This window comes from Panicum virgatum, chromosome 6N (genome assembly GCF_016808335.1).
Source record: "Panicum virgatum strain AP13 chromosome 6N, P.virgatum_v5, whole genome shotgun sequence".
Lineage (NCBI taxonomy): Eukaryota > Viridiplantae > Streptophyta > Magnoliopsida > Poales > Poaceae > Panicum > Panicum virgatum.
Window position 1 is genome coordinate 8,638,638 of NC_053150.1, and position 17,657 is coordinate 8,656,294.

Consider the following 17,657-nt stretch of genomic DNA (forward strand, 5'->3'; position numbering starts at 1 on the left):
GCGCAAGTAGTAGGCGTGTCTCAAGTGCGGAAGCGTACTTTAGCTTCAGTTGCAGAAACAGCCAACTACCCGATGTTAGCCCGCGTATCATGACTTTTGATGCATGTCTCAAATTTTTTAAACTAGACAATTATGCGCGTGCAGTGATAAGACTAAGAGTTGGTATGAATATCATATATATATAGTTATCCATATTAATTAGTAGGTATATGTGATCGAATCATCTTTGATTCGACTCGCATACAAGATGGACTAAGATCCATCTATCAACGACAAAAGATGAATCAAACCAAAAATTTAGATGGAAATCTTACTCGCTTTAGAAATACATACAGCTCTATACAGAATGGACTAAGATCCACCTGTCAACAACACAAAACGAATCAAATCAAAATTTTAGATGAATATCTTACTCGCTTCAGAAATAGTTATAGATTAAGGCTTAAATCTAGATATTTGTCATTTAAACCTTCCGCGGTGAGATTCGGACGTCCGAACCAACGGACGGTCTGCCCACTTAGACCGAACCATCCGCCGTGCTTTTTTTAATTAAGTAAATTTTGGGGATAAGATTGAAAATTATTTGTAGGGACGGGTGAAGCGGTGATCCGCTCTTAAAAATACATTTTAGGGGTGGGTTGTTGCTATAGTAATTCTGCTCAGCAACGGATCAAATTTTGGTTCGTCTCAAAAAAAAATTTAAAAAGTTGCTGCAAATCATTTTGGTAATAGTGTTTAGATGTCTATGATAGCCGGTGCTCTAAGGGCAGCTCAGTGTCACGTCGTTTTTTGAGAGAAACATCGACTGCTAGCTCGGGTCGAGTACTCCAGTGCTGAATTCGATTAGTGGGAGAAAGTAAACATATGAACTGCAAACGCTGGTATCTGGAGGAGTGGAAGCCAAGAGCAACGTACGAGCATCATGCGGGTAGAAGATATAATATTTTAGTCGGCTGAGTTTGAACTCTATTCAGAGGTCGATTTGTAGCTCTGACACATAAACACTAACGCTCACTGTGTGCACAATTCGGTATTTTAATGCTATTTGAAATAATATTTTACTGACACATAATCGCACCAACACACTCGAATGTTCTAGAACGCGTAAGAGATCCCCAAAACGATCTGAACCAGCAGTGCCCTGGGCTGACCGGTCTGACCGGTTCCGCCGACCGATCTGACCGGTCGGGTGCAGAACACCGCGTAGACCTAAAAACGCAAGCTCGGGAGGGACCCCTCGGAGCTCGCGCAGCTAGGGTTGCCCTGAGGTCGGCAAGGCCACTCAGAACGCTTTCAAACGTCGCCGAGACGTGAGAAGAACAGCAAATTAGGGTTTGGAAAAGATAGGGTTTGAGAGGAATAAAAAGTAAATGTATTTTGTATTGATTCGATTGGGAATACCTCAATCGGCCTTAACCTTTATATTTATAGGTCGGGGAAGTCGTACCCCTCTTCCAAGTCGGATTACACAAATATTCCACAAATAAAACAACTCCTACTCGGACTAGAACTAGGCAGACCAGTCTGACCGGTCGGCCTTTGACCTGCCAAATTTGGCTGTCAACATATGCCTCCCTGCTTTTTGGTGAGTTTCACAAGCCAAAAAGCAAGAACTAATCTGATGTACATGTTTTACACAAAACATACAAGTCTAAACATAAAACTAAGGGTGATATCTAATATCGGCCATCTTCGTCTTCATGCATTTTGCCATACGCTAGGATAGAATTTCTTCAAGTATCTCCCATTAATAGCTCTAGTTAGACGCTCACATTGCACTGTCTCCATCATATATGAATTACCGGAAATAACTTTGATAATCTTGTATGGACCCTCTCAACTTGGCGATTATTTAACAAACTTGTTGCTTTTTATTCCAAGAGGCAAAATTGTCTTCCAAACCAGATCTCCAACCTGAAAATATTTTAGTTTTACCTTTTTGTTGTAATCTCTGGTCACCAGAAGTTTATCTTTCTCAATTTCCTTCAAAGCTTTTAAACATTTGTCGGTCACCTCATCAATATTATCCATCATCAAATCATGGTAATCAACAGCGGAAAGGTCATTTTGTTTTGCTAGTCTATAAGCGTCCAGATTTACCTCAACAGATAAAACAGCTTCTTGACCATACACAAGCTCAAAAGAAGTAACCTTAGTAGCACCATGTCTAGATATACGATGAGCCCACAATGCTTCGGATAACACTTCATGCCACCTACTAGGATTCTCTTCTATCTTCTTCTTGACAAGTTTGATCAAAATCTTATTACTAGACTCGGCCTGTCCATTGGCCTGAGCATAGTATGGAGATGAATTGAGCAACTTAATCTTGTAAGATTCAGCAAAGGCATGCACCTCTTTTGATATAAATGAAGAACCTTTATCCGTTGTCAAAGTTTGTGGAATGCCGAATCTATGAATAATATGCTCAGTAATAAACTCAATTACCTCCTTATGTGTCATATTCTTCAAAGGAACCGCTTCGGTCCACTTAGTAAAGTAATCTGTAGCAACCAACACGAAGCGATGCCTCTTTGCAGATGGAGGATTAATTTGTCCAATAAAATCCAATCCCCAATCTCGGAACGGCCATGATTTAATAATAGGATGCATCAATGCAGCAGGCATCAATTGCAAATCACCAAACCGCTGATATTCTTTACATTTTTTACAGTACTTGAAACAATCAGACATTATGATGGGCCAATAAAAATCGACTCTTCTAAGTAACCATTTCATCTTGGGAGCCGATTGATGAGTACAACAAATGCCTTCATGAACTTCACCATAGCAACTCGGGTCTGATCCGAGTCTAAACATTTGAGAAGTAAATCTTCGGCAGTTCGACGATAAAGCTCATCATCAAATTAAACATACTTGAAAGCCAATCGCCGAATATTTTTCTCTGTACCACGACCAAGATCTCTCAAATATGATATAAGAGGGACCCTCCAATCCTGAACTTCGGCCATCTCTCAAATATGATATAAGAGGGACCCTCCAATCCTGAGCTTCGGCCGAGATGACTGAATCATCCTTTTTGACTGAACCAGAACCAACAGCAGCATCACCGGTCAGACCGGTCTCTGGACTGGTCAGACCGGTCGGACCGGTGCGTCCAGAACCAGAAACTCGGCTTTCGTTTGCATCGGCTTGCGAATGTTGAAATATTTTTTCGTAACATTATAGCCAGATGTTTGCTGAGCCAGAGTGTTTGCCTTTCCATTCTCTTCCCTCGGAATATGTTTAATAATAAATTCATCGAAGGAACAAATAATATCAAGGCATTTATCAAGATACGAATTTAGAGAACTATTATAGCATTGGCAAATCTTGGATACTTGCTGCACCACCAGAAGAGAGTCTCCAAAGGCTTCAACATGTTTCACGTCCATGGATTGCAAGAAATCCAAGCCAAATAGAAGCGCTTCATAATCGACTTGGTTATTTGTACATTTCTCTTCCAATCGGTTTGAAAATTCAAAAATGGCACCATTCGGAGAAATAAGAACAGCACCAATTCTTTGACCATCATCACAAACCGATCCATCAAAGTACAACTTCCATGGTGTGCAAGTAATATAGCCGACTTCTAGATATGCTTGTCATTAATCCGATGCTCAACAATAAAATCTGCTACAATTTAGCATCTCATAGATTTTAAAGGTTCACAAACCAAATCATATTCAACCAAAGCATAAGCCCACTTGCCGATTCTACCACTCAAAATCGACTTTTGCAATATATGTTTGATCACATCGGTTTGACACACTACTATGCATGCACTAGATAGTAGATAATGCCTTAATTTGGTACAAGCATAATAGAGAGACAAACATAAATTTTTCAATGAACGTATACCTTGTCTCCGTATCAACAAGTCACCGGCTTAAGTATATAACGATATAATCTTTTCCTTCAGTTTCTTGAGTCAAAACAGCTCCAATAACTTTGTCTTCAGCAGCCACATAAAGTCTGAAAGGTACTCCTCTCCTAGGCGCCTTGAGCACAGGTGGTGAAGATAAATAAATCTTGATCTTCTCAAACGCTTCTTGCTGTTTTGTTCCCCAAGTAAATTCGGTTTCATCTTTTAACCGAAGAATAGAAGTAAAAGCATCGATCTTCCCGGACAAGTTAGATATAAACCTTCTCAAGAAATTTATCTTGCCCAAGAACTTCTGCAAGTCCTTCTTGCATGTAGGAGCTTCAACCTTCTTCATGGCTTCAATTCTCTTAGGATCAATCTCTATTCCTTTCTCATGAATAATGAAGCCAAGAAACTTTTAAGCTGATACACCAAAAGCACATTTGAGTGGATTCATCTTCAAACCATACCGGCGCATCCTCTCAAGAGCAAGTCTCAAATCGGCTAAATGATGATCTAATCCGGCCGATTTAATGACAATATCATCAATGTACACCTCCAAGATGAAACCAAGCAAATCATGGAAGATTAAATTCATAGCCCTTTGATAAGTAGCACCCGCATTTTTCAAACCAAAAGTCATAACCACCCACTCAAACGAGCCGACAAATCCCGGACATCTAAAGGTCATTTTAGATATATCTTCTTCGGCCATAAATATTTGATTGTAACCAACGTTACCATCAAGAAAACTAATAACACGATGTCCGGAAGCCTCATTGATCAACATATCGGCTATGGGCATAGGATATTCATTCTTGGGAGTAGCTTTATTAAGATCTCTAAAATCAATGCACACTCTAATTTTTCCCGAATCTTTTTTCTCAACGGGCACAATATTAGAGATCCAATCAGCATAACAACAAGACTGAATAAATTCAGCATTAAGTAAACGATTAATTTCAGTTTTAATTCGGTCATAAATAATAGGATTGAAACGCCTAACCGGTTGCTTATAAGGCTTAAAACCAGCTTTAATCGGTAAACGATGCTCAACAAGATCACGACTCAAACCAGGTATTTCATTATACTCCCAAGCAAAGCAATCAACATATTCTTTCAACAAATTAATCAAATCGGCTTTATATTCAACCGATAAATTTTTGTTTACAAAGGTCGGCCTAGGAATAGTTCCATCACCAATGTCTCCCTTTTCTAAAGGATTGGCCGATGTAAACCCTTGGCCCAGCTTGTCTAGATCATCAGAGTCTTCAATGGTTTCACACATATCGTTCGTTCGCGCCCGATATTGATCTAGCCTCTGCTGCAGCCACTCTGCGTTGGACCGGTCTGACCGGTCGTGGGGTCCGGTTGGACTGGTCGGCCCTGTGCACCGAACGGGACTGGACCAGTCTGACCGGTCAGCACAAGCGGTCTGACCGGTCGCTTCTAGAGTTTCTGTTGCACTCATCTGATTTACATTAAATGATTCAGCCAATTATCCATCGGCTTTAGTACAACAGAAACAAAACCATCCTTAGTGCAACTGATCAAATCATAATCGGACAGATTCACGCCTGATAAACTTGACATTGTTGTGTGCACTAATAGAATCGGAATCGGCCAAAGCAACAAAAGATGAAGTGTCTCCATGGACCACCTCAACCTCATCGCTGATCCACTGAACAAGAAATTGATGCAAGGTAGAAGGAACACAGTGATTTGCATGAATCTAATCCCTCCCAAAAATCAAATTATAGTTACCTTGCACCTCCGAGATGAAGAAGGCCGTAGCAAGCGTCTTGCTTCCTATAGTGAGCTCCATGGAGGTAACTCCCTTAGCGCTAAGGGGCTCGCTTCAGCCAACACCACTGACCATCATGTTTGTCTTGATCAAGTCTTTGTCTTGGCCACCAAGCTTCTTGTACAATGAGTAGGGCATAAGATTTACAATGGCCCCACCGTCCACTAACATGCGAGTCACCGGCTTCCCGTTGATGTGTCCCCTCATATAAAGAGCTTTGAGATGATTATCCTTCTCGCTTGGCTTTTGGAACACGGCTTCACAGGGCCCGAACTGAAGGTGAGCCATGTCTTCCTCCGAAACCACGAAGTAATCTAAAGACAAGTGCACCACATTGACTTCCAAGTTGGTGCACTCCGGAGACGCCTCGTAATCCACCAATTCCTCGTCTTCTACTGTTGGAGGAACTGCTGGGGCTTCATCAACAAAAGGAGCCGAAACGGGCGGCGCCGATTCGGCTGTTGTCTCTTTACTGGGCTCAACCGATCTGACAGGTTGGTCAGAGCGGTCGGACCAGTCTGGCGGACCGGTCTGACCGGTCGACTGCAGCGGTTCAACAGGTCTCACTGGCTGATCAACCGTCTTGATCTGTCAAGTGTTACGCTGAGGGATCATAGGCCTGTACTTGTTGAAGTGCTCATCTCTCATCTTATCTGCCTCCTGCTCCTTCTTTTTCTTATTGTGAAGACGCTGCAACTTCCTCTTTTGTGTATGAGTTAAGCCTGAAGGGCACCACCTAGGCTGATGGTACTTGTCCGCTGCGCTCTTGCTGCTACCGGCCTCATGATCATTGGCCATGACCGGCTTTCGTGAAGGAACATCAACCGATCTCTCTATGTCTATCGGCTCTTTGCCCGCATCCTTTATGGGCACCTTGATTTCACCGATTTGAACAACAGCATCGGTTTTAGGCTTCTCTGGATCAACAACAAGCTTCTACTCCTTCTTCTCCTTGACGCGATACTCGAACCTTGGAACAGGAGCTTGGCCCGGCCTCTGATGAGACTGGTCTGACCGGTCGGTGGCGACTGGTCTGACCGGTGCAGTCTGCTGCACTGGACCAGATTGGCGTGGTCCCAATCGGTCATGCGCAGGTACTCTGGAGCTTTTCCCTTGATAATGCAGAGGATATAGCATTGGGAAACACCGCATCCAAATCCCCTCATGCTCCCACGCCGGATTTGTAGCATTTGATGCCGGTGGTACCCATGGCATGACGGCATACATCTTTTGGGGAGGATACAAGGTGACAACATCGCCTCTGCACCTACTGGATTCCCTCCTTGGGGACACTGGACGATCTTGGCTTGCTGGCGATCGCGGTCTCTTTTTTAATGGCCGATCCTTTTTAACGTCCTTTGTGTACTTGTTCAACAACTAGTTGAAGGTAGGCTTCTGATTAGCAGCTCTTCCCTGCACCTTCACCTCGTTGGTCTTCTAAGTACCCACTTCCGGATGCTTTGGCATGAAAGTCCGGGGACGGTCACCAGACCGGTCTGACCGGTCGGAGGCACCGGTCTGACCGGTCGGAGACATCGGTCTGACCGGTCGGGGACACCAGTCTGATCGGTCGTGCCTGAGCAGTAGACCGATTTTCTGGTGGAGATCTCCCTTGCCCCCCGAGCCTCGTGTTCTTGATGATGATCTTCAGAGTATCCTTGCCATCATCAGTCTTCTCCTTGATAACCTCCCTGGCAAGAATCTTGTCACTTTTTTTCATCGGTCTTGGATCACCGATGACATCATTCTTCCCCTTAGCTCCTTCGGCTTGTTCCGGCCGAATGAGCACCTTTGGATTGTTCAATTCTAGCGTATGAACAGGGAAAGGAGCCTTATCAATTTGCATCTCAGAAAGTACCAATCGTCCTTCATTAATGGCCGATTGTACATGTCGATGGAAAACATTACAACCATTAGTAGCATGAGATGTAGAGTTATGCCACTTACAATATGCATGTCGTTTAAACTCGTCGGGAGATGGAATAGCATGTGACAATCGGATGTTACCATTTTTAAGTAATTCATCAAAAATCCGATCGCACTTAGAAACATCAAATGTAAATTTCAGCTCCTCTTGCCGATTCTTTTGAATCGGCTTGAGAGATGGAATTGAACCGGGTTTGGCCTTTGATGGCCAAACAAACTTAGCGGCGTACATCTCTTTGCTCTCATCGTCCGAACTATCCGAATCATGATCAAGAATATGAGTATTGGACCGATGAGGCTTAAAGGTGTCCTTGGCGTTTTTAAGTTTAAACTCTAAACCCATGACTTTGACTTGCAAGAAATTCACAGTATGATATTCAAAGCCCTCGAGTTTCTCTTTCAAATAAGAATGTAAACCGTTAAATGCCAAATCCGCCAAATTTTTTTCGGAAATTGTCAAACTAAAACACCGATTTTTAATTTCTTTAAATCTTTTGAAATAATCTGAAGTAGACTCATCACGGCCTTGCTTAATCGATGTCAAATCCAACAATTTCGCTTCGGTTTTCCCACAAAAGAAGTGATCATGAAACTTATGCTCCAACTGAGCCCAATTGCGAATAGAATTAGGAGCAAGCGAGGAAAACCAAGAGAAAGCCGTTCCAGTCAAAGATAAAGAAAATAAACACACACGCACAGCAGCATTGAAACCGGCTTCCCCCGACTGCAAGACATATTGACTAACATGTTCCCAAGTTATACGAGAATCATCACCATTAAATTTAGTAAACTCGGGAATACGCCAACCAGCAAGAAAAGAAACAAAATCAAACTCAGCGGGATAAGGTTTTTGATATAAACGCGTGGTACCCATATCCAGCCCAAGCTTACTCTTAATCGCATTAGCCAGATCTTCTTTGAACTTAAGGAGATCGTCTTGATAGTGCTGGCTGGTATGAAACTCAGAAAATTGACGATGTGCATTAGGATTTCCATGTGTCATCGTCTGTGAGGAAGTCAGGATAGGTCCTTGGCTAGGTCTAGATCCTCATGATCCACCTGCTACAGCAGTAGTGCGCGGTGGCGTATACAGTGACAACTCATTTAGTTCAGCCAGGGGGCAGCCGAACCTGGAATTGTCTCGAGAGGCGTTGGCGACGGTACTGAGTAACCGGTCTGACCGGTCAGACCAGTCTGTGGGACCGGTCCGGCAGGTGCAGTGTACACGGTCGACGGTGGCGGAGTTTGTCCTGGGAACGAGTTCGGCGGCATACCATAGAATGGTTCAGATGTGAACTCAGGGATAGCCGAACTCGGATCTGATGAGTTAGGATCTGACATAGATTTTTTACCTTTAAGCGCATCAATATCACTACTCAACTTAATTAAAACGTCACCCGCAGCGGCTTGTGCAGCAACAATCTTTTGATCCATCATGGATGACATCTTATCAAACATATCAGAGGGAGAGAGGCTTACATTGGGTATCTCTTCAATCTTATCCTTGCTAAGCTTGAGAGACGACAGTACGAAATCCTCCACCCTCTTGATGAGGCCACCACGATCCTTCTTGAAGCCCTTCAGGAATTGAGTCTTGACGTGCTCCTCCACAAGAAGGTAGGCCTTGCGCTCCTTTTCGGTGAGCTCCTCCAGTATAGCCGTGATGATGTTTTCCTTGTCGATCTCTGAAGAACCCATCTTCTTTGAGGACTAGATTAAATCGATTTTAAAACCAGATTAATCTGTCTCCAGCAGAGTCGCCAAAAAGTATGTTGACACAGAATCGCACCAACACACTCGAATGCGCTAGAACGCGCAAGAGATCGTCAAAACGATCTGAATTAGCAGTGCCCTGGGCGGACCGGTCTGACCGGTTCCGCCGACCGGCCTGACCGGTCGGGTGCAGAACGCCACGTAGACCTAGAAACGCAAGCTCGGAAGGGACCCCGTCGGAGCTCGCGCAGATAGGGTTGCCCTGAGGTCGGCAAGGCTACTCAGAACGTCTTCAAACGTCATCGAGACGTGAGAAGAACAGCAAATTAGGGTTTGGAAAAGCTAGGGTTTGAGAGAAACAAAAAGTAGATGTATTTTGTATTGATTCAGTTGGGAATACCTCAATCGGCCTTAGCCTTTATATTTATAGGCCGGGGAAGTCGTACCCCTCTTCCAAATCGGATTACACAAAGATTCCACAAATAAAACAACTCCTACTCGGACTAGAACTGAACAGACCGGTCTGACCGGTCGGCCCGACTGGTCTGACCGGTTGGCCTCTGATCTGCCAAATTTGCCTGTCAACACATTTGAGCTGGCCTAATGGATCAAAGGACATCGAGGAAGAAAATGGTGTAGGTGAAGAAAAGGAGGTGGCTTACATATCCACATGGAAAGCATCTCCTCTTAGAGCTTCGTTATTGAATAAGGCAGGAACAAAGAAAAGGTGATATCAAGAACACTATCGCCTTGTGAAAGTGATCGGGTGCTCTAACCTAAGAGGGGGAGGGGTGAATTAGGTACCAAAAAAACTTGACCTATGGCTCCAACTAGTTTGCACAAAACTTAAACTAATTCAAGCTATCTAGATGTGCAATTAGGTTGTTCTAGTGTGAAACCCCTATCCCAAAAGAGTTATGCACCCTATAGCCTTTCCTAACAAGAAACTATTCTATGAAGGTAAAGGCACAAAGGTTACAAGTATTAAATGTGGAAGCTTAAAGAGCGGGATAGGAGATAGCAAACTCTTGACGCGGGTGTTTATCCCGTGGTTCGGTTAGCCACAAAGGCACACCTACATCCACATTGTTGTAGCACTCACTAAGAGTATTGCTACTCGGCCACCAAGTCTTTTGCGTGAACACAATCACGGTCACCTTGGCCCCGGGTTCCACTAAGGTGCTTCTCCACAAAGGATTGGGGTCTCCACGTCCCCCGCACAAAGATGTCGTCGCCGCTCCACACCAAGTCGGAGGGTCGATGACGTTGCCAGCGAGCTTCGCGGCTCCAAGGAGGCCGGTGCACCAAGCTCTTGTTTGGTTCACTAGAGAACCACAGCACAAAGGCTCAAGGCCTTGCAATCTCACTCACTAAGAGCTATTCTAGCACTCATACTTTACAAGCTAGTGCTAAAAGCTAAGGATATGATCTTGATGCTCTTGTATGGCTTGGAGATGTTCTTGGGTGTGTGTGGGATGTTCAGCAACTCCAGCAATCTTCAAATGGCCGGATTGAGGCGTATATATAGGCCACCAAGTCTTGTAGCCGTTGCTCCAACGGTCAGCAGAAAATCTGCGTATCATCGGATGAACCGAGGCCTCTGGCTGGGGTAGTGTTGGTTCATCCGGTCACTCATAACCCGAAGTAGCCGTTGAACTCCTGACAGCTGACGTCATTACACCGATGGTATGCACCGATGCTTCACCGGTTCAACCGGTGCGGAAGATTTGGCTCTTGCGCGACTTGCATCGTCTCTGGAACACAGTACGCCCAATGCACCGATGCTCCTTTTTGAACCATCGGTTCATCCGGTGCCTATAAGCTGACTTGGCTTCGATTTCCTTCTGCACCAAAATACCATGGCGTCGGTTCTTCCGACAACCATCGGATGCACCGATGCTCATGCGTCGGTTCTTCCGGTGCTACCGACCGAAGAGCTTTCAGGGCCCTTCGGGCCTAACTTTGCCTATCTTCTCTTTGTCATCACTTGAACCTAAAAGTCTGAGAATGATCATTTTTACAATCATATTAGTCCAAGTGTTGTGTGTGTCATCAATCGCCAAAACAATATATTGAAATATGGCATGAGAGGCCATTTTCGCTACACCTTGAAATCAGACTTTCAGCAAGCTCTAATAAGTTAATCGAAAAAGAAAAGCAAAGGCAAAGAAGGATGTAATGGATGCTAATGGAAACAACAAACTGTCAAACAGGAAAATAAATAAATATATTAACATTAGGGGTTGCCGTTGAACCAGTTCACTTGACATATCACTCCTAGAAGCTCTTCTCTCATCTCGTTTGGTGCTATTGGTGACGATGCCACTAGCATACATTGAATGCCACTGTGATGGTAGATAATGGCTAAGAACTAAGAAAGAAAGTAAGGGATTGCTTGGTTAGCTACCAAAATATGAATATAGTAAAATATACACTACTCCAGCACCCCACATCACCGCCGGTTCGTAAGGAGTATCACCAACGGTTCGGGAGGCGTTGTATTTATGTCGATGGTGATGGGGGGCTATCACCGCCGGTAATCTAGTTACAATGCTTGACAAGAACGATACGATCTAGACATTACAACTAGATTATGTTGTACTCAGATCATGGCTTCACCACGTAGTCCACAAGCCATCCGGCTAGTTCTTCTTGAAGTGCTACTAGCTCGCCATGAGCAATTCACCTGAATCCAACTCAGTGTTCTGAAAAAAAAATGTCACAACAAGATATTAGACAAGTTAGATAATTCAAGACACAAGAACATATATCAATTAACCATTTCATACCAACCATTTCGGCGCTTCTGCAATCGTCGGTGTAGCAGTGCATGTAATGCATTACATAGAACCCATAGTGATCGTTGCCCGGAGGCTGCTTGAGGATGTATTTAGCCTCTTCTACAGTGAAGTCTCCCCAAAAAGGTCTATGAATTTTGCTTTTCTTACGGTACTTAGCGAAGGCCCTATATATGAGCGAAATTATGAAAGAGAAATTGCATGAATAAGATACACGACATTGAAATATCGTATAAATTCACTTGCTTTACGGGCTGGATTAGTGATAATGGCCTCTTTCGTGAGTCAGAAACCTTGATTCGACTATCACTAAGGCTGATATCGAGTAGGACATGATGATAACTGTATATAAGACACAACAAAGCAAATTAATAATAACCGTGGTGAGAATAACTTTGATATGGAATTAAAAAACAAACTTACAAGCAATTGTATGAAAGAAGTATGGATCTTTTATCCTGCATGGAGAGGAAAGCTTTGTACAAGTAGTCAACGGTACTTGGTAAATTGACTGTGTTCTCATGTACGGTGCTAGGGTCCAAGAAGCCTATATTGTTAATCCCACATCGTCTGCATTTGTGTGACTCCATTCTAGAAAAAAAATAATGAAAATTTAAACATGCTAATGAGTGATAAATGACGACAGATGATCAGTAGTGAGGATACTTACACAGTCCACAAGGTCATAATTGAGACGTCGAGAGCAACCTGTTGGTAGAAATGATACAAGTGCTCGAAATCAACCCATACTCTGCCTTCCCCCTTATGAAGATCTTCATCAAGATAACTTGCCCCAAACAGCTTACTTTTTTGCATCTTGTACCAAGAATGCAACTATCGCATTCTTGTGGGTAGCTTCAGGATTTGTTCTGGGTCCACCAGATCTTTCCCCAATTCAAATTGCCAGGTAATCGGTGGTAGTGGCAATGGTTGTTTCCACCAATCTTCTCCATACTCAATTTGAAGAAGTTCTAACTCTGTCATGTTGTTTTGTTCACAAAATGCGGCCCGTTCAGCTACATTTAACTTGTGTGCAGCTCGGGTTCCTTCACGCCACCTCTCTATATTCATAGTTCGCTCATAGTCTGAAAGCGGAGGTTGATTATTTCCAGTTTGCGGCAGTTTCATTAAGTTTAAGAAATGGTCCATTGCACCTTTGGGGACTATGAAGTCCTCCTCTACTTTCTTTCCTTTTTCTTTGAGTAGCGTTGTTATGCTTCCACTCACCTGTTTCTTGCCCGTCCCTTCACATGGTCCCTCTGGCTTTTCTGCCGGTTCTGAATATTGCTTCTGAGATGATATTTTCTGTGTTCTCGATGATGTTCGCCTTTTTTTGGAGGGCTAGGAGGAGTTAGCTCTCTTTGAGGTGACGGCAGGCTTGATTCTCTGTTGGACTTTGGTGAAGGAGCTAGGTCCCTCTCCGGTGACTCTCGAGGATCATCATCGGATGACTCAGATTCTGATTCAAATATTATGTAGCGTTTCCGCCACGCCACAAATCCTCCGATGTTATCCCCTAGCAACCTACTGTCATCACCGGGGATATCCAACTCCACATTTTTGTATTTCCTCTTAACAAGAGAATCAACGGTAACCTTTGCATAACCTTCAGGTAAAGGGCGATTATGCAGCATCACCCCTTCGCCGGTTGGCCAACCCTGACCTACAGCCACCTTCATATCAAAGAACTTCTGATGGATGTATAGCTTGCAGGTTGTTGGTTGTGTGATCTTATCCACAGGGAAGGTGACTCCAACATCCTCCTCAGGCAACACAGTGCTTCCACAGCTACTCCGAACCAACCCTTGTGGACTTGTAAGATCTGGCGCAGCATCTCTCATTGCTTCTCCTAGTGCCAAGGGAGCACCACGGGAAAGTGATTCCACAAGCTCAGCCCGAAACTTCTCATTCATTGCATTTACTTCTTCACGGACAGCTTGTAAAAGACTTTGCCACTCGGCCTGTTGTTGAGCATTCCTCCTCCCACGGCTCCTGTATGTGCCCAAATGTTCAGGGAAGGCAAACCTCCATGGAACATTGTCGGTCCCACGTGTGCGCCCTGGGTGCTCTTTGGATCCAAGTGCTCGAGTCAGCTCATCGTTCTCCCTGTCTGGCACGAAAGCGCCTGTGGAAGCAGCCTCGTGTGCTTCATGAATCTTGCGTCCAAGATCCTCAGCATCACGATCACGAAAACCAAGGGAACCATCAGGATTGTAGTATGCACCCCTCGCTAGAAGATACCTCACGGCCCGAGGATCCCACCCATCTGTCTGCAGCGTAACACCACTATGGACCAGCCTCTCTGCCTGCTCCTCCCACTCGGGTATTTTTCTAATATACCCACGAGAGCCGGTCTTATGGGGCTTATCATTTTTCCTACAATTCTGTGAATTTGTGGCGCTGCTAGCTTGTGCCTCCTCTGACCTCTTGTACAAGACAAATTGTTCCCAAAAAGGTCGTTGGTTCGGAAAATCCTTCCAATCTGGCTCAGTTTCATTCTTCACATGCTTGTTCAAGGTAAATTTGAAGTATCTGAAAGAGTTGTCCATGAGAAACAGTGCTCGACGCCGTGCTAATGGCTCTGAATCCTCAGGGAAGATGAACTTTTCTTTCAACTTGCCCCAACATATTTCCTTGATTGAGTCCGGTACCACCCAAGTCTTATCCTTCACATTCCAATACCTGTACGTGATGGGCACATTTTCCTTCACCACCACCCCAATAGCTGACTTGTATGGCCCCATCACCTTGACAGGAGCGACGGGCTCACCTAATTCATCGAGCTCGGTAATAAGAGACCGACCCTTAGGCATCTTGTTCCGACCTCGTTTGGCCCTACTGGCAGCTGATATCGTGGTCTCTTCCTCAGTCTGAGCTGGCGCCTGCACATATGTTGAATAGTTATTTCCTACAATTGACCAATTAGAAGAGCACACATATATGCGACACTGAATTACCTCATCATTTTGGTTGAGGTTTAAGTACTCATAAGGGCTTCCATCCCCTCCACCCTCACTATTACTACGGGCCCCTCCATCATCATTCTCCGCATTATTCTCAGCTTCAGCTTGTTTCCCACGACGAGACTTGAATCGTGAAAATCGCCCCATTATACCTGCATATGAGTAAAGAAGCATGGTTTGCTCAAAAAGCTTACGGCACAGAGCAGCATTTTCTGACACCACAAAATAAGACGTGATGCATCCATGACGTCTGACAAAGTAGTATACCATCAGAACAAGGTAATATGGAAAAGGAACAGAACACTGGGGGCTAGGATCAAAGATCTACTATATGGTGCAACTTATTTGTGATCAGTTTGTGAGCTGAGATAGTATACTGTAAAACTAGGCTTTGCGATCAGTCTGCGGAGATCTATCCATTTTCTATAAAAATATGGTGCAACCAGTGACCCTTCCCTGTCTAGGTTCAACAAGAGGCCGTAACTTCGCTAATCTGATTTTCCTTCCAACTATCGAGTTAGAAACACCTCTGGTACAGTTATTTGACTGAATGAATTGGGAACGTAATTCTGTGGGCAACCCTGAGTTGCAATTGCAGTTATTTGGAATAACAAAATTCTGATTACAAATCGGGACTAGTTGATGGTGGCTAGGGCTTAACCACCAGGGAAACACTGATGCTAAAGGTCCATGTTTAGTATATTAATGCAGTATGTTTATTTCTAAGGAAATGCTACTCGTTATATTAGTTTATAGGATACAAACTGGGAATTATTCTGTTGAAAAAAATAAAGCACTTCGTTATTATCAGATCGGCCCATGGCAAATAACCCCCATGGCAATTAACCGTCCTTATTAGCTTTAGAGATTTAGCTATGGTTCTTATTTCTGATTGTCACTTGAAGTCCACAGTGTATAGAAATATCTATCCACCACCACATCCTGATTTTATTATGGACATACGCTTATAAGGACTGTGTCTTAATTTTAATTCAGTAGCCAGTGGTTACCTAATAATTTGTTAAGTATTAATCTTACATAGTTTCAGAGTAACTGAAGATAATCAAACTCATGGAGTATAAAATGCAAGTGAGAGACCTAGAAAGGAATAAGCAAAACCAAAAGGAGGAAGACAAACTTGGAGCCAAAAAAGAAAGCATATACTACTTTACATGTTACATTAGGCATCTATTACTTTACAAACTTGGTTCCAACGGCCACTACGACCACCTACTCTGGACCCGACGGTGATACCTCATCACCAACGGTTCATGTTAAACCGGCGGTGATAGCCCGTTGGCAATGACCAATTCTCTAGTAGTGATAGGCAAGTTTATAAATTTTTGCATTAAAAAAAATAGCCCACCTATTCTAAAATTGCTAAGATTTTGGTAAACAAAAAGATTGGCATGGCTATCTTTGATATCGCGCATATTTTGGTAACCAACAAACCAGACCACATCAAAATCGGTTGTAATGCTAGTACACGTGTACTTTTTTTGCCGGCAAATGCACGTATTCTTCGAGTAGGTTGAGAACCAAAAGAGAATGATTTTGTAATGGCTTACCTGAATGTGACCAACTCGAAGAAAGTTGTTTGGGTCTAAGGAACTTTGAGTGAATTTAGAATGGAACGCGTGTTCGATTCGTCGGGTTCAAAGCCCCGATCCGAGTTCGGAAGATTTTTGTTCCTCGAAATATTTTGTTCACTAATTCTTCATCTCGAAATTGTTCACCGAATTTGCTGAATTCTTCATATCAATTTTCCTTTTTTTTTCACAGAATTCTTCATCTCAAATCATCTTTTGAGCTCGACCTCTTCCTCACAAGATAATGGCAAAATTTACCAGTGGACCCCATTAAAAGATGACCTTTACTAGGAACCACTAAAAATATTGTACTTGCCCAAAGACACTAAAAAATTATGAATATTTGCTAGGAGACATCACATATACTATTTTATTCTATTGGATAAAATTCGTTTTTGGCCATCGAGCTATCAATTGCTTCCAGATTTGGCAATACAACTCCAATACTAGATATCCCCAGTAACCCAACTCTCAAAACTATTCATGTTTGGTCATCAAGCTATTTTGTTGGATGGTTTTGCTGAGTTTGATGACATGTGGAGATGGAGCTCACATGTCAGCGCTATTTTATCTCTCCTTTTTCTTTTCTCTCTTTCTTCTCCGCTGCGTCCATGATACCGTCGGCCCCGGCTCCACGGAAGATGTGCTGGTCTGCGGGCCTCGTCGCCTCCACCTCCACGCCCTCCTCCCGCATTATCACTGTCGATGGCTCCCACATGCCTGCCCTCCATCTCAGCCTCGCGGCGTACCACCGGCATGGTGTGAACAGGAACCGCCGGCTGAACCACCAGTCCACCACACGGCGATGGCACGGAGGGGTTGAACACCACGGGGCGGGGCAACACTGGGCAGAGCGACCATGTGGAGCCCGAGATGAGGATGAGGCGCCCCACGGTGGCCATGGACTGGGGCGGAAGGTGGCAGGAGAGGAAGGACCAGTGCCAAAGCATCGGTTGCAGGGCCAAGCACGAACCGAGTCGAGCAAACCCGCTGGCCAAA